This window comes from Zalophus californianus, chromosome 9 (genome assembly GCF_009762305.2).
Source record: "Zalophus californianus isolate mZalCal1 chromosome 9, mZalCal1.pri.v2, whole genome shotgun sequence".
Taxonomy (NCBI): Eukaryota; Metazoa; Chordata; class Mammalia; order Carnivora; family Otariidae; genus Zalophus; species Zalophus californianus.
The window spans coordinates 77,842,772-77,867,219 of NC_045603.1; the positions used below are offsets into that span (position 1 = coordinate 77,842,772).

The window sequence follows — 24,448 nt, forward strand, 5'->3', positions numbered from 1 at the left end:
CTTCTTTTTGCATGCTTCTTGTTCATAAAGGCAATCCATCTTCTGGACAGAAATATAGCTGCTGAATATTTTAGGCTTACAACACCATTGTTATTTAGTTGTGAGTTTGATGATTACATGTCATCTTGGGGAAATCTTGGGACGTATCGGTAAAATGAAGATAGCAATACCTTCTTTTTTTTTTTTTTAAAGATTTTATTTATTTATTTGAGAGAGAGAGAGAGAATGACAGATAGAAGGCACGAGAGGGAAGAGGGTCAGAGGGAGAAGCAGACTCCCTGCTGAGCAGGGAGCTCGATGCGGGACTCGATCCCGGGACTCCAGGATCATGACCTGAGCCGAAGGCAGTCGCTTAACCAACTGAGCCACCCAGGCGCCCCGATAGCAATACCTTCTAGAGCCCAGAGCCAATGGCCGCTTGAGGTTCTGTCCAGCTGTGAGATCTATGAATGTGTGAAGTTGATGACAGTTCAGCTACTGTGTCACAGTGATGCCATTTCAATGCTTTTTCAACCCAATGCATTTTAGTCATTTGCAAATACCTTCTTACTCATCCAACTATAGGAGAAAACCCGAGGACAGCCCTTTCTATGCTAGCCACAGAAAGTTTGGTCATATCCCAATTCTTGTCTGGAGAAATGCCCCTGTGATGGTGAGAAGAGTCTTTGGCATCATTCTTCCATCCATATTTTTCCACAGAAACATTTGTATAATGATATGTTCTAGTAAGAGCATAATTAGCAGAAGAGAGAGTCTCCCTTAGAAATCTCCAATCAACACAGTGGCCACAGCCAGCTCTGTTGTCTGCTCTGTCAGGGGTGGTGGTGGTGGGGGGGCATTTATGCCACAGGTCTCCGCCTGTATTGCCGTCCCGGATCCAGTGCAGCCAGAAAAGACTGGAATAAGACTGATGAGGTTTGCTCCAATGTCTGAATGTCCGGATGCCCGCTGAGGGCATGCAAAGTCATTTCTAAGTGATTTGGCTCTAGTCATTGTTGCATCATTCATAAACATCTTCAGGCTCTTACCTGGGATTATTTAAAATTAACTGTACTTCAGAAAGGTCTTGGATCTTTTTTTTTTTTTTTAAAGAGAGAATGGCAGTTCACACACTGGCTTTTTTTTTTTTTTTAAAAGATTTTATTTATTTATTCATGAGAGACAGAGAGAGAGAGAGAGAGAAGCAGAGGGAGAAGCAGGCTCCCCGCTGAGCAGGGAGCCCAACGCGGGACTCGATTCCAGGACCCTGGGATCATGACCTGAGCCGAAGGCAGACGCTTAACCATCTGAGCCACCCAGGTGCCCAGAAAGGTCTTGGATCTTAATAAGGTTGGCCATTGCTTCATGTTATGACGTAAGCGCTGTGTGCAGTTCCGTTCTGCTTAACCGTGGTGATGAAGGGCAGGGTGTAAACATGGCTACATGAAATTCACTGGTAGTTGGTTAAAGAATAATTTCATCTAGAGTCTCTGCCTTCCCTACCACCAAACCTACTATTTTTTTCTCTGAAAACACATTTAGGTGATTAATGTACAATTCCCTTTTTGTCATTTTCTACGACACGGTCATGGGAAGAAGTCCATGTGAACACAGAGTGGCTATGGCAGAATCAAAACAGCCTAGAGAATTCCAGGCTGGATTAGAGGTGACACACCTACATTTTGTGCTTATCATATTTGGAGTATCGTTTCTTCAGTCTTTGTCACATACAATTACATAGTTCAGAGTTTTTGTTCAGTTATCATAGTTGCTACTACAAGGGTGACAGTTTGAGCTATAGTTATTATTCGGTTTTTCTCTAGGTTTTCAACTGCTTCATTTAAACTTTATTGCCTTTAAATAGAAATGAGGGTTTTTCTTTTTCTCCTTAAATAGCTCTTTCTTTTCTAGGTTGAAGGAACTAATGCAAATCAAATAAAAATGTTCAAAATATTGTCTCTGCCACTGGCAAATTACCTGTCTGCTTTTGCTGTTTTCATCCAAACTCAGCTGGAGTTGTGATGAGTCTATGTCACAGAGCTTAGTGGCAGGCCAGTGGCCACGATGACAGGAGGCACACCCCAGTGGGAAAATGACTGAGAAAAACAAACATACACCTTGCTTTAGTAGCAGTGATTGCCTTTGGCAATTACTGAAGAACAAAGAGCTTTTATCTATTAAGAAATTTTCTCTTTAAACAAAGTTGCTAAACATTTCCCCAAAATTTTCATGAGAGGAAAGAGCAATTTAGGTAGCTTGAAATTAAAATTTGATAATGAAGATCATAAAAAGTGATCTCCCATGCTTAGTGCTTTTGAAAACTTAATAGGCACATAGTCTTATAAAAGTAAAGGGGTGCAATATTTAAACTTTTGATTCTTTAAAGGTTCATAAACTGAGGCCACCTAGTTTTTACCCTCGATGTTAAATTTTGGTATTTGTTTTATTTTTCAATTTTTACCCTAGCATTTTTATAAGATGATTTCTAAATCATTATTATTTATAGTTTGCATTACTTTTTTTTTTTAAGATTTATTTATTTATTTATTTGACAGAGACATAGCGAGAGAGCGAACACAAGCAGGGGGAGTGGGAGAGGGAGAAGCAGGCTTCCCATGGAGCAGGGAGCCCGATGCGGGGCTCGATCCCAGGACCCTGGGATCATGACCTGAGCCGAAGGCAGACGCTTAACGACTGAGCCACCCAGGCGCCCCTGCATTACTTTCTATTCATTTCTTTCTGAGGCTGTTCTTTAGAAATGAGCTCCAGCAGCATCTGGACATATACTAAATCAATATGCCTCAGGGGTCCTAGTCCATCAGCAAATATACCACTCTCTACCCCCAGAAATGAGGTGACTAGGAATACTTTCAGGGTAACTTGACACTTGCTAATAGTAAAAGATCCCCCACATCCCCTCCTAGTATCATAAATCTCACTAATTTCTGTCGATAGAGGTGAGGGTTCATCCTATTGCACACTCTCCTTTTATGGAGCAAGAACCAAAGTTCAACAACTCCCAGCTGGTTTCTGGTTTCAAGCCACAATAAACTGTAAAGAAACCTTCCTCTGACATCTGTGTTTAATCTTCACTGACACATTATCAAGAACTCACCTTTTGGTACTTTCTGGTATCCTGAGTATAGAAACTATTTGTGTTTCATCTACACAATTATTTTGACTATACTTTTTATTTCAGAATTTTTTTTCACGGTTCCCATCACTGTCCTTAAAGTTCTCATTTTCAACGTGAGGTTTCACAGTTAGTGCTCTGATACCATCTCTAGTCCTTAGTCAAAGAAGCAAGTCATGTTCACATACTCATCCAAAGCAAGCAGTCTTCTTAAGTAAGGTGAACTATCAACATGGAAGAAGAAAGTGATAAAAATAAAGCACCAAATTGTCAGGATAATTCATGAACTCTTTCTTCATTCCAGTATTTATATGACAACTATAGACAGATTACTTGATGAGAACAGCTAGAGTAAATTACCTCTGCAAAAAGTTCAACCATAGAAGGAAAAGTAATACAGGGTGTCAGGGTAGCAGCAGCAGAACAGAAGGACAAAAAATAAAGGTATGTGTGGGAAGTTCATTTGTTGGTGAAATAGGATGTTTGAGCATCAGCTGAGTCTCAGAGGAATTAGGCAGAAAAGGAGAGAATGAGAATAAGTGGAAGTAAGGCTCTGGAGAAGCTCAGAGGGAACACACTTGGTAAAAAAAAAAAAAAAAAAAAAAAGATGGAGCGGTCAGCCCTGCATAAAGGAAGGTTAGTTCATCCTCTAAAAATGAGGAAGGGTACCTGGCTGGCTCAGTTGAAGAAACATGCAACTCTTGATCTCCTGGTAATGAGTTTGAGCCCCATGTTGGGTATAGAGCTTGCTTAAAAAATTTGTGTTTAAATAAATAAATAGGAGGAAAAGAGATAAGAGTGGGTGGAGAGGTACATAAATTTGGAGGTTGGAGCAGAACCTTAGATAGACCTTTGGTTACTTCTCTTTTCTCTAAGGAGTATGAGTCAAGGTCATCTTTTGTCACTTAAAGAGCTGAAAGTAAAGGAAGGTACTCCTGCTTCAGATGGGAAAGAAAACAGACCAGAGCCCAGCAAAGAAGCGGAAAGCAGCAGTTAAGTTCAGCTGAGGTTAAAGATGAATTTGTCCTATCCCTGTTTCACACAAATAGTTACCTACTTTTCTCCAGCAACAGCTGACTGCCTGTGGTTGGAGCAGAGAAAATGGATTGTTGGCAAGATCCAAATGTGGGGGCATGAACAATGGACTTAGGAGAAAACAAATGGAAAAAGCAGGTGGTAGATGAAACTGACAAAGGAGTAAAGTAATGGACTTAGGGAAGAAAGGAAGCCAGGAGGAAGCTAATGGGTGTGTGTGTGCGCGTGTGTGTGTGTTGAGCAGAGAGGAGGCAAAAAATGACCGGAGGTCTTGCTGTATTGGAATCAGAGCTTTGGTGGGAGAAAAAAAAAGCAAGAGAGCTGGAAGGAAAGAATGTCTCTTTCGATATGTAGCAGTCTGGAACAATACTGAAGTCCCAAAGATGAGTCTTGGGACCAGACGAAGTTTAGGTCTCCTACTCCTCCACCATCTCGCTCCTCTCCTCAAAGATGGGTCTTGGAAGTAGGTTTCTAAAAATATGGGGTTTAGTGCTTGACATCAAAGCTGATGAAGATGTGAGGTCAAGGCACTAGAGTGCTGTGTGTCCTCCACATGGGTGTTGACCTTGAGGAGACTCTCAGAAGTTGGAAAGGACTGGACACATGTGAGTTATAGATTTGACAAATATCAGATAAGGGCCTGGAGGTGAAAGGTACTGGTAACAGGGACTGACAAAAGTTGCAGAAGTTGCAAAAGAGGAGAGGCTTTCTTTTGGTGAGAATGTAGAGTTCCACATGAGCAACACGGAAATGTGGGACAAGGTTTGGGCCACCACACAGGGTGGTTCTGAGGATCACATGAAGTAATGGATGTAGAAGTCTTCCAAGAAGTGTAAAATAGAATTTAAAAGGAAAGGGTTACTATTGTTATTATCATTATTTGTGTACAAAATTATATATAGATACAGACATCAGAGCCTATACACACACAGACACAAAATTACCAGTCTTACATGCTATCAATTATACTACTTTACTATTAACAGTAGCAACTCTTGTCATATCTTACACTTTATCTTAACAGTTTTTAAAGCATTTCATGTGCACATTTTAGTATTTTTTCACAACCATCTGGGAGATAAATAGTGTAGATGTTATTATCCAGAGAGGTGGGAACTGAGGAACAGAGATACAGAGTGATTTGGCTAAGGCCAAATCCAGTGTCAGAGCCAAGACTTAAATTTTGATCAAATAAACTGCAGTCTCCTAACTCCCATAGATAATGGGGGGGGTGGGAACAACTTTTCACCAGGTGTTCATTTGCTTCCTGCTTTTCCTATATAACAACATCTAGAACACAGGGATACCTGATAACTCTCATTTCGATTATTCTTTTCTCAACCACTGTATATTAGATTATTAGAACTCTGGGAGCTCAAAGATATTGAATTTGCAAGGGAACTATCCTCAACAGTCAATTTCCTCTCCAAGGCTTCAAATATTTACCTACTGCCACAATTATTTTATAAACTGTCTCTTGGGAATAAAGACAAAGCCATGATTCTGTTCCTGAGAAACTGCCCAACCAAAATGAATATAGAACCATTTCTCATTGATTTTCAGGAAAATCTGATGATATTCAACACAAGCATGTCTACTACATCCAAATAATGGGAGTGTTTCAACACCAAAAGCATTCTTTAGGCTCATGCTCAAAATAGATGTTTTTCTCTTTTGAGTAAGCTCTATGCCCAATGTTGGACGTGAACTCATGACCCTGAGATGAAGAGATGCATGTTCTACCGACTAGCCAGGCACTCCTCAAAATAGATTTTTGAGTTTGAAGTGTCTGTCTTGACCGAAATTATGCTTCAGTAATGACTGTATTTTTACATTAATGCTTGCCTAATGACTATATTTTAAACACTGTGGGCCTTATTTTCTTCATCTGTTAAACTGCAATCCCCAGGATTGTTATGAAATAGTGTTTGTAAAGTGCCTCCTACCTCACACAGCACCTTGACTTCTCAAAGGTTCAGTAAACAGTACAGGTGATTTTAATCACCCATTATTTCTTATCCTGCATTTCATCATTCGAGTATTTCCCTCCTTTGTGTGGTGTCACCACGCTGACACCAACAAGAGGAGATAGATCTTTACAACATTGAGTCTGAGACCACGGTCTAACTGAGGAGATGTTCACAAGCTAATTATTTCACAAATGACATGGATAGGAAAGGATCTGTTGAAAGACACAAAAATCTCAACACAAAGAGAAAACATTTGGTAAATTCCCCAACATTAATAGTAAGAACATCTGTTCTTCAAAAAACACTACAAAGAACGTAGTCATAAGACAAGTCATAAACCAGAATATATATCAACCCGATAATGTGAATCATGGTTAATATATGGGTGACACTGGGCAACAGCCAGTAAATGATTTTGTAAGGAACTGTACTAGTACTGCTTTTACTCAGGAAGGGCATGTTTCTAGTTTTCTTTTTGCTACTTCTCTAACATCTCTCTGCATCTCAGTTCACATACTGTTGGATCCTCATCCTACAGACACACTGATACTCGTCAAAAGTCATGCAGTCACAGCGTGGCTCCCCAACAGGCTCTGCCTCATTCCCACTCCTCAGTTCGTGACTTAGGGTTGGCTGGGGCTCCTTTCACCCGCCTCTCAGCTCTCCCCTCTTCTGGGTCTACCCCCAGACCGCTCTGAGGTGTCCCTCCGCCTTTTGCCCTCCCTGCAGGGCCAATGTGGTGTCTGGAATGCAGAGGGCCCTCAGATGGTGGAGCGCCAATACCCACGCTACACGGGGGAGATGGACCCTAGGCCCATGCATGCCAAGGACTGGGCTGGGGAGGGATGGTAGGGGTTTGAGGAGAAAAGAAGAGGGAGAGGAAGCCAGCTTCAACCTGGGAACTTTGATGCTAATTTTCCCTTTTGAGTAGAAACCAAGGAAAGCACTGGAAAAAGCAAAATGGCAGGGGGTGAACACAATCGTACCTTAAGGACGAGTGGCCTAACAAAGGTCTCATGACTGCCTGAACATACAGATAAGGAAAGAGACCTACAGACATACTATGCAATTCCTAATTGTCCTGGCCAAATGCAACCTGGTGTAGTAGATTCTGAACCAGACAAATAGCCTTAATAATAAAGAAAACACTTCTATGTTACCTTGTTGTGTTGAGTACTATCCTTTGCATGTGACACATATGAACTCATTTATGTCTCAGTACAGCCCCTTAGAAAGTGTCTATTACTAGGTTGAACCATGTGGAATTGCCAAAACTCAACCATTTTGACCTACACATGGCAACTGTGCACGGTGCTACCTGCATTTTGTCTGCATTTTATAGATGAAGGGACCTAGATGCAGAGTACTTAAGTGACTTGCTAGAAAGTGTCAAACTTTTTGGGCCAGGCAACCAGGCTCCTGTTTTTGTGGTTCTTACTAACTACCAAAATACACCGCCTCTTCGCCACACTGAATTAAAATGACGGAAGTGGTTTCACCCAACCTAAAAATCCTACCCACGAATTGGTGCCATACCATTCCCAGTCTCCACACACCAATCTGTTCAGGACATGCCTACTTCTTTCCAAATGCTATCACTGCTCACCCAGTCCCTTGGCTGGAAATCTCAGAATCAAATCTTATTTTTTTCATTTCTCTACCACAAGAATAAAAAACATGTACTGAGTCTCTGTCGGCAGGAGTTGCAAAATCACAGGCCATGAGAGCTGGAAGGAACTGTAGAGATACTCTAGTCATGTTCTAAGGCAGATATAGTCCCTGAGCAAGCAGAGGTCAGGATCAGGATGAAAGTCTGTATTCCGAAGTTCTGGTCTTTTCTTTCCCTGTCTCAGCTTTCACATTGGATTCATGCTATAGCTGTTTCTCCAGAGCTTCAGGATCCATTTTAGCTTTTTAACCATGGCATATGACAATAACTGGACTCACTGAATACTCCCTCTGTACCAATACACTCTTCCAGATGGTTTACATGTATTAATTCAGGCATCAGTGCAAGAACTCTATGGTATTTTCTATTATAAACCCCGTTTTACAAACTGGAGACAGAAGCACAGATAAAGCCATTTGCCTCAGATCACTAAGCCTGTGGACTAGCTCCAGAGACCACACCATATACATTTGTAGGCGAGACCTCATGGCCATACACCCTTCATCCTGCCCTACCCACTTGGAAAGACTTAATCTTACCTCCTTTGTGAAGCAGTTCCCAAAACTACCCCCACTCTGGGCTGAGTTGAAAGTCTCATTTGCCAAAAACCTCAGAGCTCCCATTCCATATCACCCTATAATTGATGACTTATTTGTCTTTCTCCATTGGATTGCAAACATCCTGAGGGCAGTGACTGTGTTTTACTGTTCGTAATATTCACAGGGTTTGACATAGTACCTAATAGTAATCACCAAATAAATATTTGTTGAATGAAAGCATGTAAGAATGGATGGCCACCTAATTAATCTTCTTGCCTTCAATTTCTCATTATTCCTGCTATCTTGTATCTTGAGGTGAGTTGGGGTAACTAGTAAGACATTTAATGTGTAAGTTCAATGAAGACAGGTAAGCCCTTTGTTATCTGCCTTAATAACTGAAGATAAGATTTTTTTGTTCTTTAAGCTTTTGGTTATAAACTTCTCACTCTGTTAACACAGTGATTTTTTTCATCCATATCTCAGACATAAATTTGTTTTAAATTTTATACTTTGACTTTTGAGTGTGAAATAAACAGATTTATGTTATTTTACCTAACCCATTACACCAGAAATTAGGTCCAAATAAGCAGGTCAAATAAGTACTTTGACCTTACCACTGCGGGTTCTTGAATATTCATAGTCACATGGGCTTCAGATGTCATTACAGCAAAATGTGTTTTAAATGATTTTATGCTTAAATGTGTTAATTCTAACTGAGGTGTCCAAACTGCTACTGTGTCCTCTGACTTGCAATCACACTCAGAATTCTTATAAATAATACTGAGTCATCATTGGATATCCAGATGGAAAATGCATTATTTCTCTATATCATATAAAAAATTAATTCCGTATGGATAGCAGATCTTAGTACAAAAGGCAAAACAATAAAACCTTTAGAAGAGAGCATCTTTCTGATCCGCGAGTAGGCAAAAAGCACTAACTATATAAAAATAATACTAATATATTGGACTCTATTAAAATTAAGAATCTGTGTTCATCAAAAGAAAAAATTATGAGAGTGAAAAAGGAAGCCCCAGTTGGAAGAAGACATTCACAGTACATGTATCCAACAAAAGAATTATATCTAAAATATATAAAGTATATGCACACATAATTAAGAAAAAGAGACAAATGGGTGGGCAAAGACTTGGGTACTTCTCAAGAGAAGAAATCCAAATGGCCAGTAAGTATATAAAAAAGATTCTCAGTCTTGTCAGTCACCAAAGAAATAAAAGCATATCCACGATGTCAGGCAATTACTCTCCCACCAAACTGGCTAAAATGAAAAGGACAGAAAACAAGAAGTGTTGGGGGTGCCTGGGTGGTGTAGCTGATTAAGCGTCCGACTCTTGGTTTCAGCTCAGATCATGATCTCAGGGATGATCTCAGGGTCCTGCGATGAGGCCCCGCATCAGGCTCCATGCTCATGCTCTCTCTCTCTAATAAATAAATCTCAAAAAACAAGAAGTGTTGATGAGGATACAGAACAATGGGGTCTCTTGACTACTGTCTCTGGGAGTATAAAGTGCATAGCTGCTTTGGAGAATTCTTTGGCAGATTTCATTGACGTTCTGTATGTAAAGCAGTTCCATGCCTAGGTATACCCAGTGGAAATGTATATACGTATTTAACTGAAAGAGTGTTCTTGGCAGCACTATTGCTAAGAACCCCAGAGTGGAAACTACACACATGTTCATCAATAGTGGAATAAAAAAATTAAATGTGTATATCCATAGTATGAAGTACTATATAGCAATGAGAATGAAAAATCTACAAATTCACACAATTTGGATGAATCTCAGAGACACAATGTTGAGTGAAGAAGCCAGACACAAAAGAATGTGTACTATAGGACTTCCTTTATATAACCCCAAAAACTGGTGAAGCTAATCTATGACTTAGAAGTCAGGAGAGTGGTTAGTTTGGGGGGCAGTAGGACTGGCTGGGAGCATAAAGAGGGTATATGGAGTGCCCATGATGTTTTGTTTTCTTGATCTGGAAGCTGGAATCTGAGAGGTGCTTGAGCATATTCACCTTATTATATTTATGACATATTTACTTTTCCACATGTAAGTTATAAAAAAAATAATAAAAATTACATGGAGGAGAAACTCTTGGTGAAGGGCAATAGCCATCACTTATGTTCATTATTATTTCATACATAAAAATGCATATTTCTTTTTTTTAGTAACATAGAAAGATTTGTAAATAGTTTCATCACCTTACTCCATTGTGTAAGAGTCAAGTGTCAGTTTCCTGAGTATCAGGGGTTGAATTGTTGAAGTTCTAAACCACTAATACCTCAGAATGTGATCTTATTTGGAAACAGGGTGGGCCCCTCCTCCAGTACGAATGGTTTTCTTGTAAACGAGGACATTTGGACACAGATATGTATGTATAGAGGGAAGACAGTGTAAGGACCCAGGGAGAAGACTGCTACCTACAAGCCAACAGGAGAGGCCTGGAATAGTTCCCTCCCTCACAGCCTTCAGAAGGAACCAATCCTGCTGACATCTTGATCTTGGATCTTGGATTTCTAGTCTTCAGATGTGGGAGACAATACATTTCTGTTATTTAAACCAGTCAGTTTGTGGTAGTTAGTTACAGCAACCCAAGCAAACTAATACGCTGGGGAAAAACAACGGTGAAGTAACTAGCCTCTGAATGCCCAGCCAGATAGCAGGAAGGGACGGTGGCGTTAAAGGCTCTTCTGCACTAGGGACGCCCGCTGTCCACTCCACAACTACCTCAACTAGCGCCTCACACACTTGGTAAGGCTGCTCTAGGGAATGAAGAATGATGGAAAGCGTTATGCAAAGGAATGATCCTTTCCCTATTTCGAAGTAACTTAATGCTCTGAGTCATGTGATACACCTAAGGTGGAACATGAGAACCAAAGCATCCCAAACAGTTCTACAGACCCTGGGAGGCATCCTCAGAAGGGATTTGGCTGACCTGGCAGTGGCCTGGGTTTGGAGCACTTCAAAGAGGTAAAATGGTCCCCTGGATTATTCCTATAGCAGGGGCCCCAATCATGCTTTGGTCAGGACCTCTTTGAGAATCCACTGAAAACCAAAAGTCCTTTCATGACACAATACTCCTCCCCACATCCATCCCATACTTATCTAGATTTAAGAGTATACGTAAGGTTTTTTAAGGCAGAGGATTGGTTTTTGATCTCCTAGAAATAAAGATGGATGGCTAAAGATAAGGGGGTTTTCACTTGTCATCTCAGAGGGAGTCAGCAGCTGCTGGTCCTCTGCCAAGACTCAAAGGTATCATTCTGGAAACTTTGTAATTTCCCCCCTATCTTTTCTTCTGCAATGACTAGCAGTTAATTGCTTAAAACACACAGAGAATGTGTGTCTATCTTCAGGGGCAGAAAGGAAAGGGGAGGCCTGAGGCTGGAATCTACTCCACAGCCAGGTTTGGGGGAGGAGTAACTGAGAGGAGAAGAGCCCAGGCTAATCAACCCTCAGGACCTGTGGTGAGTAATGAGGAACGTCATTTCCTTGGGAAGAATTTTCATTCTCTTCCCTGTGGAATTTCCAGTACTTCATTTTAACTCCATTTGCCAGCATACTTATGTTGACATTGACTGTGCAGGACTATGGGAAGTCAAATCACTGACTGAAGCTGGTGTGGAGGCTGAAAAGGGGGAAATAAAAACATGTGAGTATTTTATATTTTATACTGAAGATCTTTACCGGAAGATTTCACAAACTCCAAAGCTGTAACTGGTTAAACATTGCTCAAAAAGTAGGGGGCACTAAAGTTTAAAGGCGGGTACTATAACTTGCTCATCATCATGTTTGCAGAGCTAAACACCCTATCTGGCACATGGCAGACACTCCAAGTATCGTGTGAATGTATGACTGAATGAAGGCATAAATGAATGAAATGGTCATGGGATTTGCAGTCAGACGATTTGGATACCAGTGTACATTCATTTATCCATTAAATAGATGTGTGACAAGTCACTTTATGTCTTTGGGACTGGCTTTTTGTTTTTACAGAACGGGGGACCTGGACTCCGTACAGAGAAGGTACTCAAACACTCTACCACTTAAAATATGAGTATACTGAAGGCAAAGCTATTTGCAGTGCCCACTCTGTGTAGTAGATAAGACAGTGTGGTGTGTGCTGGACATATAGTAGGTCTAGGAGTTCACAGCAATCTAATTTGAGAAAGCCTCACCCTGTCCTTCAGAAACTGAGACCTACATTTACCAATGTGCAGTCCTGTGATCTGTAATGCACTCAGTGGCACTTGCATAACTATTGTTTCAGGCAGGACTGGACCAAAATAGGAGGAGGAAAAGAAGGGAGAGGCATTGTCAGAATTCTGCTAGGGGGAGAGTTTTGACAGGTACAATTGCCCATTTAGATGAGAGAAGTTAACTCTTTCGGACCATCAGAGATTCCCATCATGTTGAGAATAGTCTCGGGAGTGGATCTTAAGGTTCTCCACGTCTTTTGGTAAGAGAACAAGTGCCCATCGTTTAGATCATCTGCTCATCTTCAGGGCAGATACATCCTGAAGGTCTTGCGTAAACAAAACCCAACTGAAATATGATTCAATTCGGAATGAGACATAAGCTACAGTGCAAAGGAAATAAAAATATGCAGACTGACAGGAAATTGATTTCATTAATATTTATCTTATTTACAAGGGGACAATTTCTCTTAAGTTTTTGATAACTGGCTCTAGTTTTATTAAATGAATACTGTCCATCTTTAAGATGATTTTATTACTGCTGTTACTCTCCACATATCTTTTAATATTAAATGTCCTTTTTTGAAAAAAATTAGCAAAACCTCCAATACATGCACACATACTGAATTGCTACACACAGCTTCATTTGTTCAGTTTATCAAATTCTCCTGGGCAGATTCCTCCAGGTTCCTGACAATGTTGTGCATTGGTAGATCTAACAACACTAGAAGGACTTAAATGGTTTCAAAGACTTTGGGACCAGATGTAATTTAATGGGCTTCCCAATTTCCAACTATCCTGCCCTTAAGGATACTAAGGTTTGTGTGATGTTTGTGGGATATATCCTCTCCCTGACCTGTGATAAATAAAGCATCATTTTTTTTAAATGATCTAAAATGTGCAGTGTTTTCACAATGACTTTTTCTCATTTCTTGGCTCAGGAAATAGGATTCTTGCCTCCTGCAGTCATTCTGTTATTCACCAGCAAATATTACTGACCCAACAACTCCTCAGCTGAGGTAGAAGAACGCAGAGGGGGTGGGAGAGGCCACAGTCTTGTTTTCTCTGCACAGATTCACAGGGAAGTCTTTGCTTTCCCTTCCTCGCCTCAAATGTGTGCCTCAGTGGTTTGGGGCTATGTCTGGAGGAGCCTGGGATGTTAAAATACCTTAAAAACAAAAACAACAAAAAAAATAGTATGTCCAAAAGCCACAGGGACCACATGTTGTCAACGACAGCTTGGAAATGCTTTTGCTGGACTGCAGAGGTTGAGGATACAAACTTATCTAGGACTTTTAAAATAAACCATGATGAAAACAATACACATGTGCTACTCTTAGTGTTTCATAATTATAGTGAGAACAATTTTTTCACTGCCTATTTAATCACATTGTTGACTACACAAAGAAATATACAATATTCTTTGCAGTGGTATAGGTGTGAAATAAAGTAAAAAAAAAAAAAGCCTACTGAATTGAGATGTTTCCTAAAATCAATTTTTTTTTTTTTAAAGGTAGGCCTCTGAGTTAGTCATAAAAAAAAATCTCCTGCTCAATGTAGCTGGCAAGGAGCCCCATATTTCATTCTGTTTGATTCCCACTGAATACACTGAACTGGAAGGATTTCATGATAGCAGTGATAAACCTAAGCACCAACCTTCAAGCATCCTATTTTCTGGTTCTATGTCCCATGGAAGTACTTGGATCAGTTGTTCCCACATTTTGTACCTGAACCGTGCTGGTTACGTGCAAAGCACCAGGGGATTCTCCTGCCAAAAATACTGATTCAATAAGTGGAGGGTGGGGACAATGAAATGTCTATTTCTGTTATTCCTGAATTAAGACTATCATCCTGAAACCATCAATATTCACAAAAAGAGTACATAAACAAAAAGTAGATTTGCCTCATTATTGAAATGAAAATTGAAGGTAATACTCTACAGTAAATTTGTGCTCAGAGGTAGGAGATTTCAACAACTAAGTAACACTAGAGTTAACTACCCTCTCTACCTCTTGTGGCTCTAGCTATGTCTACCTGAGTGTCCACACTCCATACAGGAGTTCAAATGTTTGAGTAACTCTCAAAAGTGATTATCTTCAACACTATCTTCTGCTCCTCATACTGGCATGTAACATTAGCTACACTAGTCAGACAATAAGTAGCATTGTTATGACTCCAATGGTGATAATAACTGAGGAGTTTCCAGTAAGTCAGTTTACAATTTATACACTGAATGTATGAGTCTCCCCAAAATTCATATGTTGAAATCTACTCCCCAGTGTGACGGTTGGAGGTGGGACCTCTAGGAGCTGATTAGATTGTGAGGGTGGAACATTTATGAATGGGATTAATACCCATATATAAGAGACTCCAGAGAACTCCCTTGTTGGGAGTATGGAGTATGGAGATTTCTCAAAAAATTAAAAATAAAAATACCATATGATCCAGTAATTCCACTACTGAGTACTTACCCAAAGAAAATGAAAACACTAATTCAAAAAGATACATACACCCCCTATGTTTATTGCAGCATTATTTACAATAGCCAAGATATAGAAGCAACCCAAGTGTCCATTGATAGATTAATGGCTAAAGAAGGTATAATATATATATAAATAAAACCACAATGGAATATCACTCAACCACGAAAAAGAATGAGATCTTGCCATTTGCAACAACATGGATAGACCTAGAGGACATCATGCCAAGTGAAATAAGTCAAAGACAGACAAATACCATATGATTTATATGTGGAATCTAAAAAACAAAATAAAAAACCAAAAAACAGAAACAGACTCATAAATAAAGAGAACAAACTGGTGGTTGCCAACGGGGATGAAGGTGTGGGATGGGCAAAATAGAGGAAAGGGATTAAGAGGTACAAAGTTCCAGTTATAAAATAAATAAGTCACAGGCATGAAAAGTACAGCAGAGGGAATACAGTCAATATTATTGTAATAATGTATGGTGACAGATGGTAACTACATTTATTATGGTGAACACTGTGTAATGTATAGAATTGTGGAATCACTGTCATACACCTGAAACTAATATAACATTGCATGTCAACTATATTTCAATAACAACATTTTTTTTTTAAAGAGAGAGAGAGAAACTCCAGAGAACTCCCTTGCCCCTTCCACTATGTGAGGTTACAATGAAAAGATGGGCACTTATAAACAATGAAACAGGATAGGGAGCCCAGAAATAAATCCAAGTTTGTATGGTCAATTAATCTATGACAAAAGGCAAGAACATAAAATGCGGAAAAGATTTAATAAATGATATTGGGAAAACTAACCAGCTACATGCAAAGGAATGAAACTGAATCACTTTCTTACACCATACACAAAAATAATCTCAAAATGGATTAAACATCTCATATAAGACCTGAAACCATAAAACTCCTAGAAGAAAAATAGGCAGTAAACTCTGGGACATCAGCCTCATCAACATCAATGAGCCCAGGAGGTGGGCTCTCCCAGCCACCAAAACTGTTAGAAATCAATTTCTGTTTTTATAAGCCACCTGGTCTATGGTACTTTGTTACAGCAGCCTGAATGAACTAAGACTACCCCCCAATATGGAAAACAAATGAAAAACAAATCTATTAAAATTATGGCCAGTGAGTTTAATAGTCTAGAGCAGGGGTCGGCATTTTCTGTAAAGGGCCAGATGCATTAGGCTTTGCTGTGTTACAGCTACTCACTGGGTAGAACACTGCAGTTCCTAGACAATATGATGAATAGATACATGATACTGGCTGTTTTCCAATAAAGCTTTATTTATGGACACTGAAATTTGTTTTTCATATAATTTGCTTGCACTACAGGACATTATTCTTCTTTTGATTTTTCCCCAACCATTTAAAAATATAAAAACCATTCTTGGTTCAAGGGATATACAAAAAACAGGCAGGGGCCAGATTTGGCCCTTAGGCCATAGTTTGCCCACACCTTGGCTAAGCACCGAGTGGACGTGGCCATGGTCAGAGTCCATAGCTGTGTGAACTTTTTTCTTCTGTACTGTTCTTTTGGTTGCACTGTTCTTTGGTCATAGATCGCATTCCTGCCTCCAACCCTCACCCCCATGCAAATGCACTGGGGGCCCGGAGAGAAGATCTAGGAAATTCATTGCAAAATCATTGCTTCTACAGACACCCTGTGCATTCACATCATGTTGCCCTGTAAGAGATATATTATGAACATCAAATAAGGCCCAGACCTACCATGGAGCACAATAGGCTCTGTGAAGTCTTCCCCACTGCCTATGCTTAAGGTTCCTTATGTGTAAATCTAGACTTGACAGAATGGACCTCAGGGAGGCCCTGCATAGCCTTGCCATGAAAGTGGAAATTAAAAAAAAAACCACACACACACAAATAAAAAGTAATTTTTCATCAGACTGTAGGTCTTGCTTATGAGCATCTCTTTATCTCTTATCCATATAGCAGAATGGTTTCATCATGAACTTAAAGCCTATTAACAGCGTCAGTTCTGATCTCCTGCTTCCTCCCAGCTAAGTAGCATGAAAGGGATGAGAGAAGCAGATGGTTAATAGAGAGCTGTGAATGTTAAAAGGTTTACTCTATTAATATAGGGCAGCATTTCCCAAAGTGTGGTATGCTGAATGCTGACTCTATTAGATGTTCTGCCAAAAGAGCATTTCAAGGTCAAATAAGTTTAGGAAATGTGGCATAAAATATCCCTTCTTTCTTGATTCTTAGCACGCATTGGTAAATTAAAGGTTCTGAGGATTCCTGCAAGAAAACTGCTTAGCTAGGTTAAACCAAGTGTTTCTCAAACTTAAATGATCAGGAAAGCTTTTTTTTCCCCCCTTCACTTAACTGTTATTAGTATGCCAAAACACTAATGATCCAGACTATGTTTTGGGAAACACTGATATAAACAAGGGGAAAGAACGGAAAGGTTTTAAGCAGGGAAGTGAATTATGTTCTAGAACCAATCACTTTGGTAAGGATCAGAACTTTCTCTCCTAATTTTTGTCCTTTTAAGAAATGACCCCATAGTCTCTTCGTGTGCTCAAACCAACAAAACAGGAGCCGTATTTGTTGCTGTGGTAACTTTTTAAGAAGTGACAAAATACATGATGGCTTAAAAATAATCGTAACAGTACAGATGATAGTATGAAAAGCAAAAGATCTCCCTCCCATCTCTGACCTCTACCTCAACAGCCTGGTATATTCTCCAGAGGTACTGAGGAGGGTTACCAGCTTCCATTTCATTTTTCAGTTCTTGTAGCGACTCTAAATCATGGGCACGAGTCTATTGCTTTGGATTATAAACTGTCAGCAGTATCTACTGAAAAGAATTCATTCTCACACTTTTTTTGGCCTCATACCCTCTTATATCGAATCTATCAATAAGTTCTATCCATTCTACCTTCAAAATACATCTCAAGTCTGTCCCCTTCCCTCCACCCTCCCTGTCAGTACCGTCCCTGGCACTCTGCCCTAACTGGTCTGCCTTCTCCCAATCCTTTATTCTTCTTGCCCTTTGTCCTTACTGCACCCGTAAAGATCGCCTCAAAACATAAATTAATGGTCCCTGGCTTCAAAGTCTTCAATGGCTTCCCACCAAAATAAAATTCAGAATCTTTATCAAGATCTGTGGGGTTTTACACAATCGATCAGGGTCCTACCTACTTTTCCACACTCGTGTCCAGCCTCTCAGCAATCTCCTCACCAGACTCCGGCCACCCAGGCTTCCTCTCTGTCCCCTGCGCATTTCCAGCCTTTCCCTCTCCTTACAGCCTTCCCGTTTGCTACCTCCTCTGCCCAGACTGCTTTTCCTTCCTTTTCTTTTTTCCCAAGCTAACCCCTATGCTTCTTTCAAATATCAATTTAAATCTTTCATTGTCCAAGAGACCTTCCCAAAGCACCACATCTGAATCCATTCCTATTGTTTTGTTTGGTTTTTAAGATGTATTTGAAAGAGAGAAAGAGAACGCACACACGAGCAGGGGGGCAGGTGCAGAGGGAGAGGGAGAGAGAGAGACCCAAGCAGACTCCCCGCTGAGCTGGGAGCCTGATGAGGGACTCCATCCCACAATCCTGAGATCATGACCTGAGCAGAAATCAAGAGTTGGACGCTTAACCGACAGAGCCACCCAGGCGCCCGTTCTGTTTTTTTTTTTTTTTTTTTCTTAAATAGCACCCTGTTCTTCATTCTACTTCCAACAATTTGTTATTACATGTTTGTTTTTTAAATGTCTGTAAGTTCCACAAGATGGGGAACGCATCTGCCTATTTAACACTAAATGTGGAAAAATTGGCAATGTGTCTGGTCACAGAAAGGGCTCAATGATTATTTATTACATGAATGAAGCTAGCCACTGGAAAGTTCTCTGATAGTTTTATCTGCTGCCTCTCCCTTACATGAGACCTTAGCTCCATCCAGATTTTCACTTTTTGCACACTAATCACCCAGAAGACTCATTCATTCATCTCTGTCGGGAGCAGAGCTCTAAGGGATGTTTCCTGTAGCTCTCCTCTTAAGCTTCACTAACCATTTCAGTTTATTTTCTTCTTGGGAACTCATTGTACTTATATTCTGTACGATTCATTTGGTGTGTACTCTTATATTGCCTTGTAACGACTCATCTGTTACTATTAATTAACACCTTATCTTTACAGTTTGTCTTGCCAATGCTGTTGTAAGTCTATGGAGTACAGGACCTGGTACTTCATAACCCCAAGTACACAGCATGCCTTTGCAGAGTAGTTGCCTGAAAGAAGTCTCTATCCATCACCTTTAGTGCCCCCATTTTAAGACTTTGATATGGAGACTGGACTCATTTCCTTTCACTGTTTTCTTCCTCAACATTTTGGAGTGTGTTGCCATCATACTGGGAATGAAAGCTGGGATAAAGTAGTTAAGGGAGGAAGAGTGTGGACAGAGAACTTGCCGGAAGTTTTTCAGGTCCTCCTCTAGTGTTAAAGGAGGTGAAGACAACTTGGTGAAGGACCGGGTGGACTTGGTGGACTTTATACTGCTGGTATCTCCTAGAATATTTAAAAGAATGACTTGCTCAAGACTTGGAAAATATGGATTTTTAGAACTCAAATGAAGCAAAAACATTTCAATCATTGACTCAGTTTCTCATTGCTCGATTTTTGGATGAATTAGACCCAAACATCCATTTAATTCAGGAAGTGACTTTGGGATCCGAGAAGTTATTCTGCAACTTTACTTGCCAATTCCAATCTTGTCCAAATAAGGTTGTTAAGGAATATTTAAAGTACTGAATACCTTAGCTACTTTTTATTTTCTTCCCCATCAAAATATAAGGGTTATTATAAAAGTTCTGCCACCAATCTTCCTCAAGCTACTTCTGAAACCTGGAATACGAAAGTTAAGCCTGTAACAATACTATCTTTGTTAGCATAGAACTGTTCAAGGGAAGTAGACCTTTCTACAATTATTATCTCTTTATCTAGCATATCCTCACAACAGTCTTTTAAGGTGAATAGAGTGGTAGACATTGTTATCTTTAATTGGTCCGTAAGGAAACTGAGCATGAAGAAGAGGGGCTTTATGATATAGGTATGAAGCAGCTAACTTTCAGGATTGTGTTGGAGAATTCACCTAAAATGTAGGATTACTATTACCACAATACTGTTAGTAAGTTCTAGAACAGGATTGTTAACCTGGGGTCAGGGCTGGCTACAGAATTTGCAGGATCTAGTATAAAATGAACATTTGGAGCTCCTTGTTTGAAAATTATTAAGAGAGCTGACAGTGACAGAACATTAAACCAAGTGCAGGGCCCTTCTAAGTTCAGAGCCCCACGTGACTACACAGTTTGCGTTTCCATGAAGCTGGCCCTGCTCAGGGCCTCTGCACGCCTAACATTTGGTTGGGTATCAAGGAGGCTGTGAACTCTGAAACCATAGGCAGAATTCTTTCTTAATGTGCATATGTTTGTTTTTCATATTCCATAGCTTTTCATCGGATTCTTAAAGTGGTCTGTCAACAAAATAAAGCATGAAGAATGACTCTCCAAGAGTAAAAAATGTCCTCACAGAGCCCCCAATGTCAGGGACAAGCATGCTGGTGGTCACTGTGCATGATCCTTCTGGAGACTGTGCTTGTGAATGAGTGAGTTTTCATGAATGCACGGGAGTTAATTAAAAAAAAACAAAAACAAAAGCAAAACAAAGAATTCTTAAGACTGCCCAGATGTTGCCAGAAATACACTCAAAATGCATCTTCCGATGATAGGAAAGCAAATGGTGAGATGTTCAAAATGACCAAATTCTTAATAAACCCCAACGTGATACCCAAATATGAGCTCTTTTGTTGATTTTTACCCCCTTAAAGAAAGCTGCTCCCTCTTCTGTAATTAGAAATCACATTCCCTCCTTCAAATAAAGGAGAAATGCCTCACTGCAAGATTTACCAACTCGTGGTGTAGGAGTCAGGTAGGAATTTGTTAAAAAAAAAAAAAAGCAGGTGCAGAAAATGCCCTCAGAAATAGAAAAAGAGCCCTCTGAAGACCTGCATCCTGAGAAACACTACAGGCGAAATACTTCAACACCCGAGTCTGGCTGGTAAAACCCCACAGCCATCTCCTGGAAGTTTCACACACAAATATCCCTAAATGTGCCTTGTGCTGAAAAGCCTGCTCTTGCAATGCGAGCGGCTGCCTTAAAATTTTATTCCCTTTGCCCTTTCAGAATAAATATGCTTGCTTCTCAGCCAAATCTCCAACTCATATAAATGGGGGTAGAGACATGAGTAATTGAAACCAGAGGGTTTTCAAATTTCCTTTCGCTCAGTGTCAAACTTCTCATGATGCACCTCGAACAAGTAGAAAAGTACCATTAACCTGAATTTCTTGGTCACCCTGCTGTCCCTACTCTGTCCTTGCTCATGGTACAATGGGGCACTCCGCACGATTCAACCAGCTGCCAAAGCTCTTGCAGATCCATCGAGGACCTGGTTGCTCACACTAGGTAGCTCATCCATCCAAGAGTAAGTGTTCATTAATTCTACCCATCTCGCAAGGGTGAAAGAGTAGGCGGGCAGGTGAGTAGCAGGTGAGAGTAGCTTTCCTCTGGTTTCTAGGATTAAGTTGGTTATTAATCCTTTTAATTGAATGGAATTGCCCCGCGGGTAATCAATCTCTCCCAAGGTGTGAGCAGCCCTCCCGCTAGCCATCTACTCCAACTGGAGTCTTATACGGTACCTGCTCCCCGGCTCTTTCCACCACGCCCAGGCCACAGGGAGAGGCGGCAAACTTCCGACAGCAGCAGACCCCACCCCAACCACCCCTGCGCTCTTCACCTGGGCATGGGGCCTCCGCGAGGCCGGCGTGGAAGTGGGAGGGTCCAGACGCGCGGCCCGGCGCGGGGCTCAGGGCGAGCGAGCACGAGCCGCGGGGCCTGGAAGCAAGCCGGTCTCTCCCGCGCAGGGAGGGCCGCGGACCCGGCGCCGCTCCACACGTGGCCCGGAATCGCCGTGCTCTCTTTAGGAATAGCACCTGGGGCCAAGGAGGCCGCCGCCAGACGTGGCCAGGAGCCTATCTCCCTCCATCCTGGCTGCCAGGCGCGGCTCCCACGTTAACCCTCTCGGGCCCGGCTTGGCCCGCCGCCGCTGCCACCCCCTGGGCGCTCCACCTCGGCGGGAAGCGCGGGCGCCCAAAGCGCCGGCCGACGGCCGGGGGCGCCCGCAGGGGCAGAGCCTCCCTAGACGCTTCCCTCCTGCCTCCTGGCCGCACGCCCACCCTCTCGCGGGGACCCGCCCCTCCCGCGCACCGGCCAAGCCTGCCTCCCCGGCCGCCCCCAGCCCCGCGTGGCCTCCGAGGCGTGGGCTCGGTGAGCGCTGGGCTGCGGCCCCTAGAATACCTGCTCCTCCGGCGCGGGTGGGGTTCAACCAGTAGTCCTGTGAATCCCGGTCCTTCCCCGAGGCTCCGGCAAGTACTCCAGCCGCGGGGAAAGCGCTCTCGGCTTTCGGCTCCCAAACGTGACACTATATATCCGGCTCCGAGACTGGGTGTGGGGCTGGAGGAAACCACCCTCCCTCCGACCTTCCTGGTTGCCGCCGCGGCTTCGGCGTGGGGCGCAGTGGCGGCGGCGGCCTCAGCCCGCGGCGGGAGGAGGGCGCGGGGCTGGCGAGGGCCCTTACAGGCCGCGGGGCGACGGCACGGTGCGCGCAGGCCCGCCCCGCGGCTTCCATTCATTCAGCACCCAGCACAGACGCTCGCTATTACTCCCGGGCTTTTTTTTTTTTTTTCCGTTTTCTCCCCATTTTTTTTTTTTTTAATCGGTGGGTGAGGGGAAAGGGAGCTAGAAAGGCGCCCCTCTCTGGTCTGGAAAAGAAATGCTCCCACACCTTGAGACAGAAAGAGAGGAGGAGGGAAGTAGGGGTGGGGGGGAAGAGAGACAGAAAGTCTAAGGTTCTGGTCTGAATGCTTGGGGGACACATCTTTTCCCTACCCACCCTAGTAGAAAATACAGCCTCAAAATCCGAGTTCACTGAGAGTGTGGGTAACACACACTCCGTGGGAGGGATGATCTTGTATCCGCTCCACTCTGCGGAGGAGCCCTGCAATGACCGACGAGCGCAGCGTCCTTCTAAAAATTCACGGGGGTGGAGGCACGCTCTACTCATACCCAGGGTTTGGAGGGCAGACTTGAGGCTCTGTCTGCGTCGGCTGCGGGTGGGAGTGGGCAGGTGGAGAGGAGACTAGAAAGGACCCGGGATGAGCGCTGCTGTTTCTGCAGCTTTGCTCAGAAGCGCTTCAACAGCTTAAAAGGAAAAGGAAAAAAAAAAAAAAAGACGTTTTGCTTCTTAGCCTGGTAGCTTTTTTGCGGATTTGGTTCGGTCACTGTTAATATTTAAACGGAAAAACTGGATCCGTTGTCAGGGAAGACTTCTAGAGGGACGACAGGCAGGGGAGTGGAGCCGTCCTAGGCTTCAGCACCAAAGTGCTGAATGCGGGCCAACGCCCAAGCTAATTCCTAGAACAAGGTGGAAGATAAATTCCCAAATAAATGTGGTGTGTTAAGATAAAACAAAATGAATATTGCCCTAGAAGCTGTCTTCACTGTCCTCATTACAACAGTCGACATACAAATAAATAAAATTTAATTCATGAAGGATGGAATTAATGAAATGAGCATTTTTTTTTGCATTAAAAAGAATTCATATCCATCTTGAATTCTCTTCTACGGGGCTCTCTTTGATTAAATGTGGCAAGCAAAGCGTAGCCTAAAGACAATGTGGCTAATTTCCTCTGGTGGCTGACCGAAAGCAAGAGAAAGAAAAAGTTAGGACCAAGTAAATATGCTTTTTGTTACCCCTTCCCTTCACCCACTGGAAAATAAATCCGAATGTATTCTCAAAACGTGTATGACAGTACTTGAAATGATAAATATACTTTTTGTTACCCCTTCCCCTACTGGAGAAGAAATCAAAACGTATTCCCAAAACGTGTATGACCGTACTTGAAATGATACTGTCAAATGTTGGTGAGAATATGTTGAAATCCCTCATCACGCGGCAGATAGAAGGTTAAATTGTTACAACTCTGGAAATCAATCTAGCAACACATTTCCAAGACATAAAATGTTCAGTCACTCAAAAGTTTTTTTTATTGTTCTGCACCTTTTGATAAAGGATTCCCAATTCTTAGAAGATATCCAAAGGAAATAATCCACAAAAAGGGAAATGCCATATGGACAAAGTTACAGGTTTATTATAGCATCGTTTATAAGTAGAAAATAAACATACTTTCAGTGGAATGTTGGCAACTAAAATGCAACATTATTATAGATTACAACATTGTAATTTGATTATCACCATTTAAAATGACATTTATGTATGGATAATGTATTGGTCTGCTAGTGCTGCCATATTGAAGTACACAGACTGGTTTAAACAA

At 41.7% G+C, this 24,448-nt stretch overlaps 1 protein-coding gene across 3 annotated transcripts in view; it reads right to left on the bottom strand.

The window, feature by feature from the left end:
• Positions 1-22,781, bottom strand: part of FAR2 (fatty acyl-CoA reductase 2) — a 144,484-nt gene extending 121,703 nt beyond the window's left edge. Inside the window, exon 1 of one of the 3 annotated variants that reach the window (XM_027595190.2) lies at positions 22,410-22,781. The gene's annotated coding sequence lies outside the window, so the exon portion shown is untranslated. Of the gene's footprint in view, positions 1-1,956; positions 1,978-21,849; positions 22,109-22,409 lie in introns of those variants that run through there. The other 2 variants (XM_027595192.2, XM_027595194.2) reach the window with 2 other exon arrangements.
• Between the last annotated feature and the right edge of the window lie 1,667 nt (positions 22,782-24,448).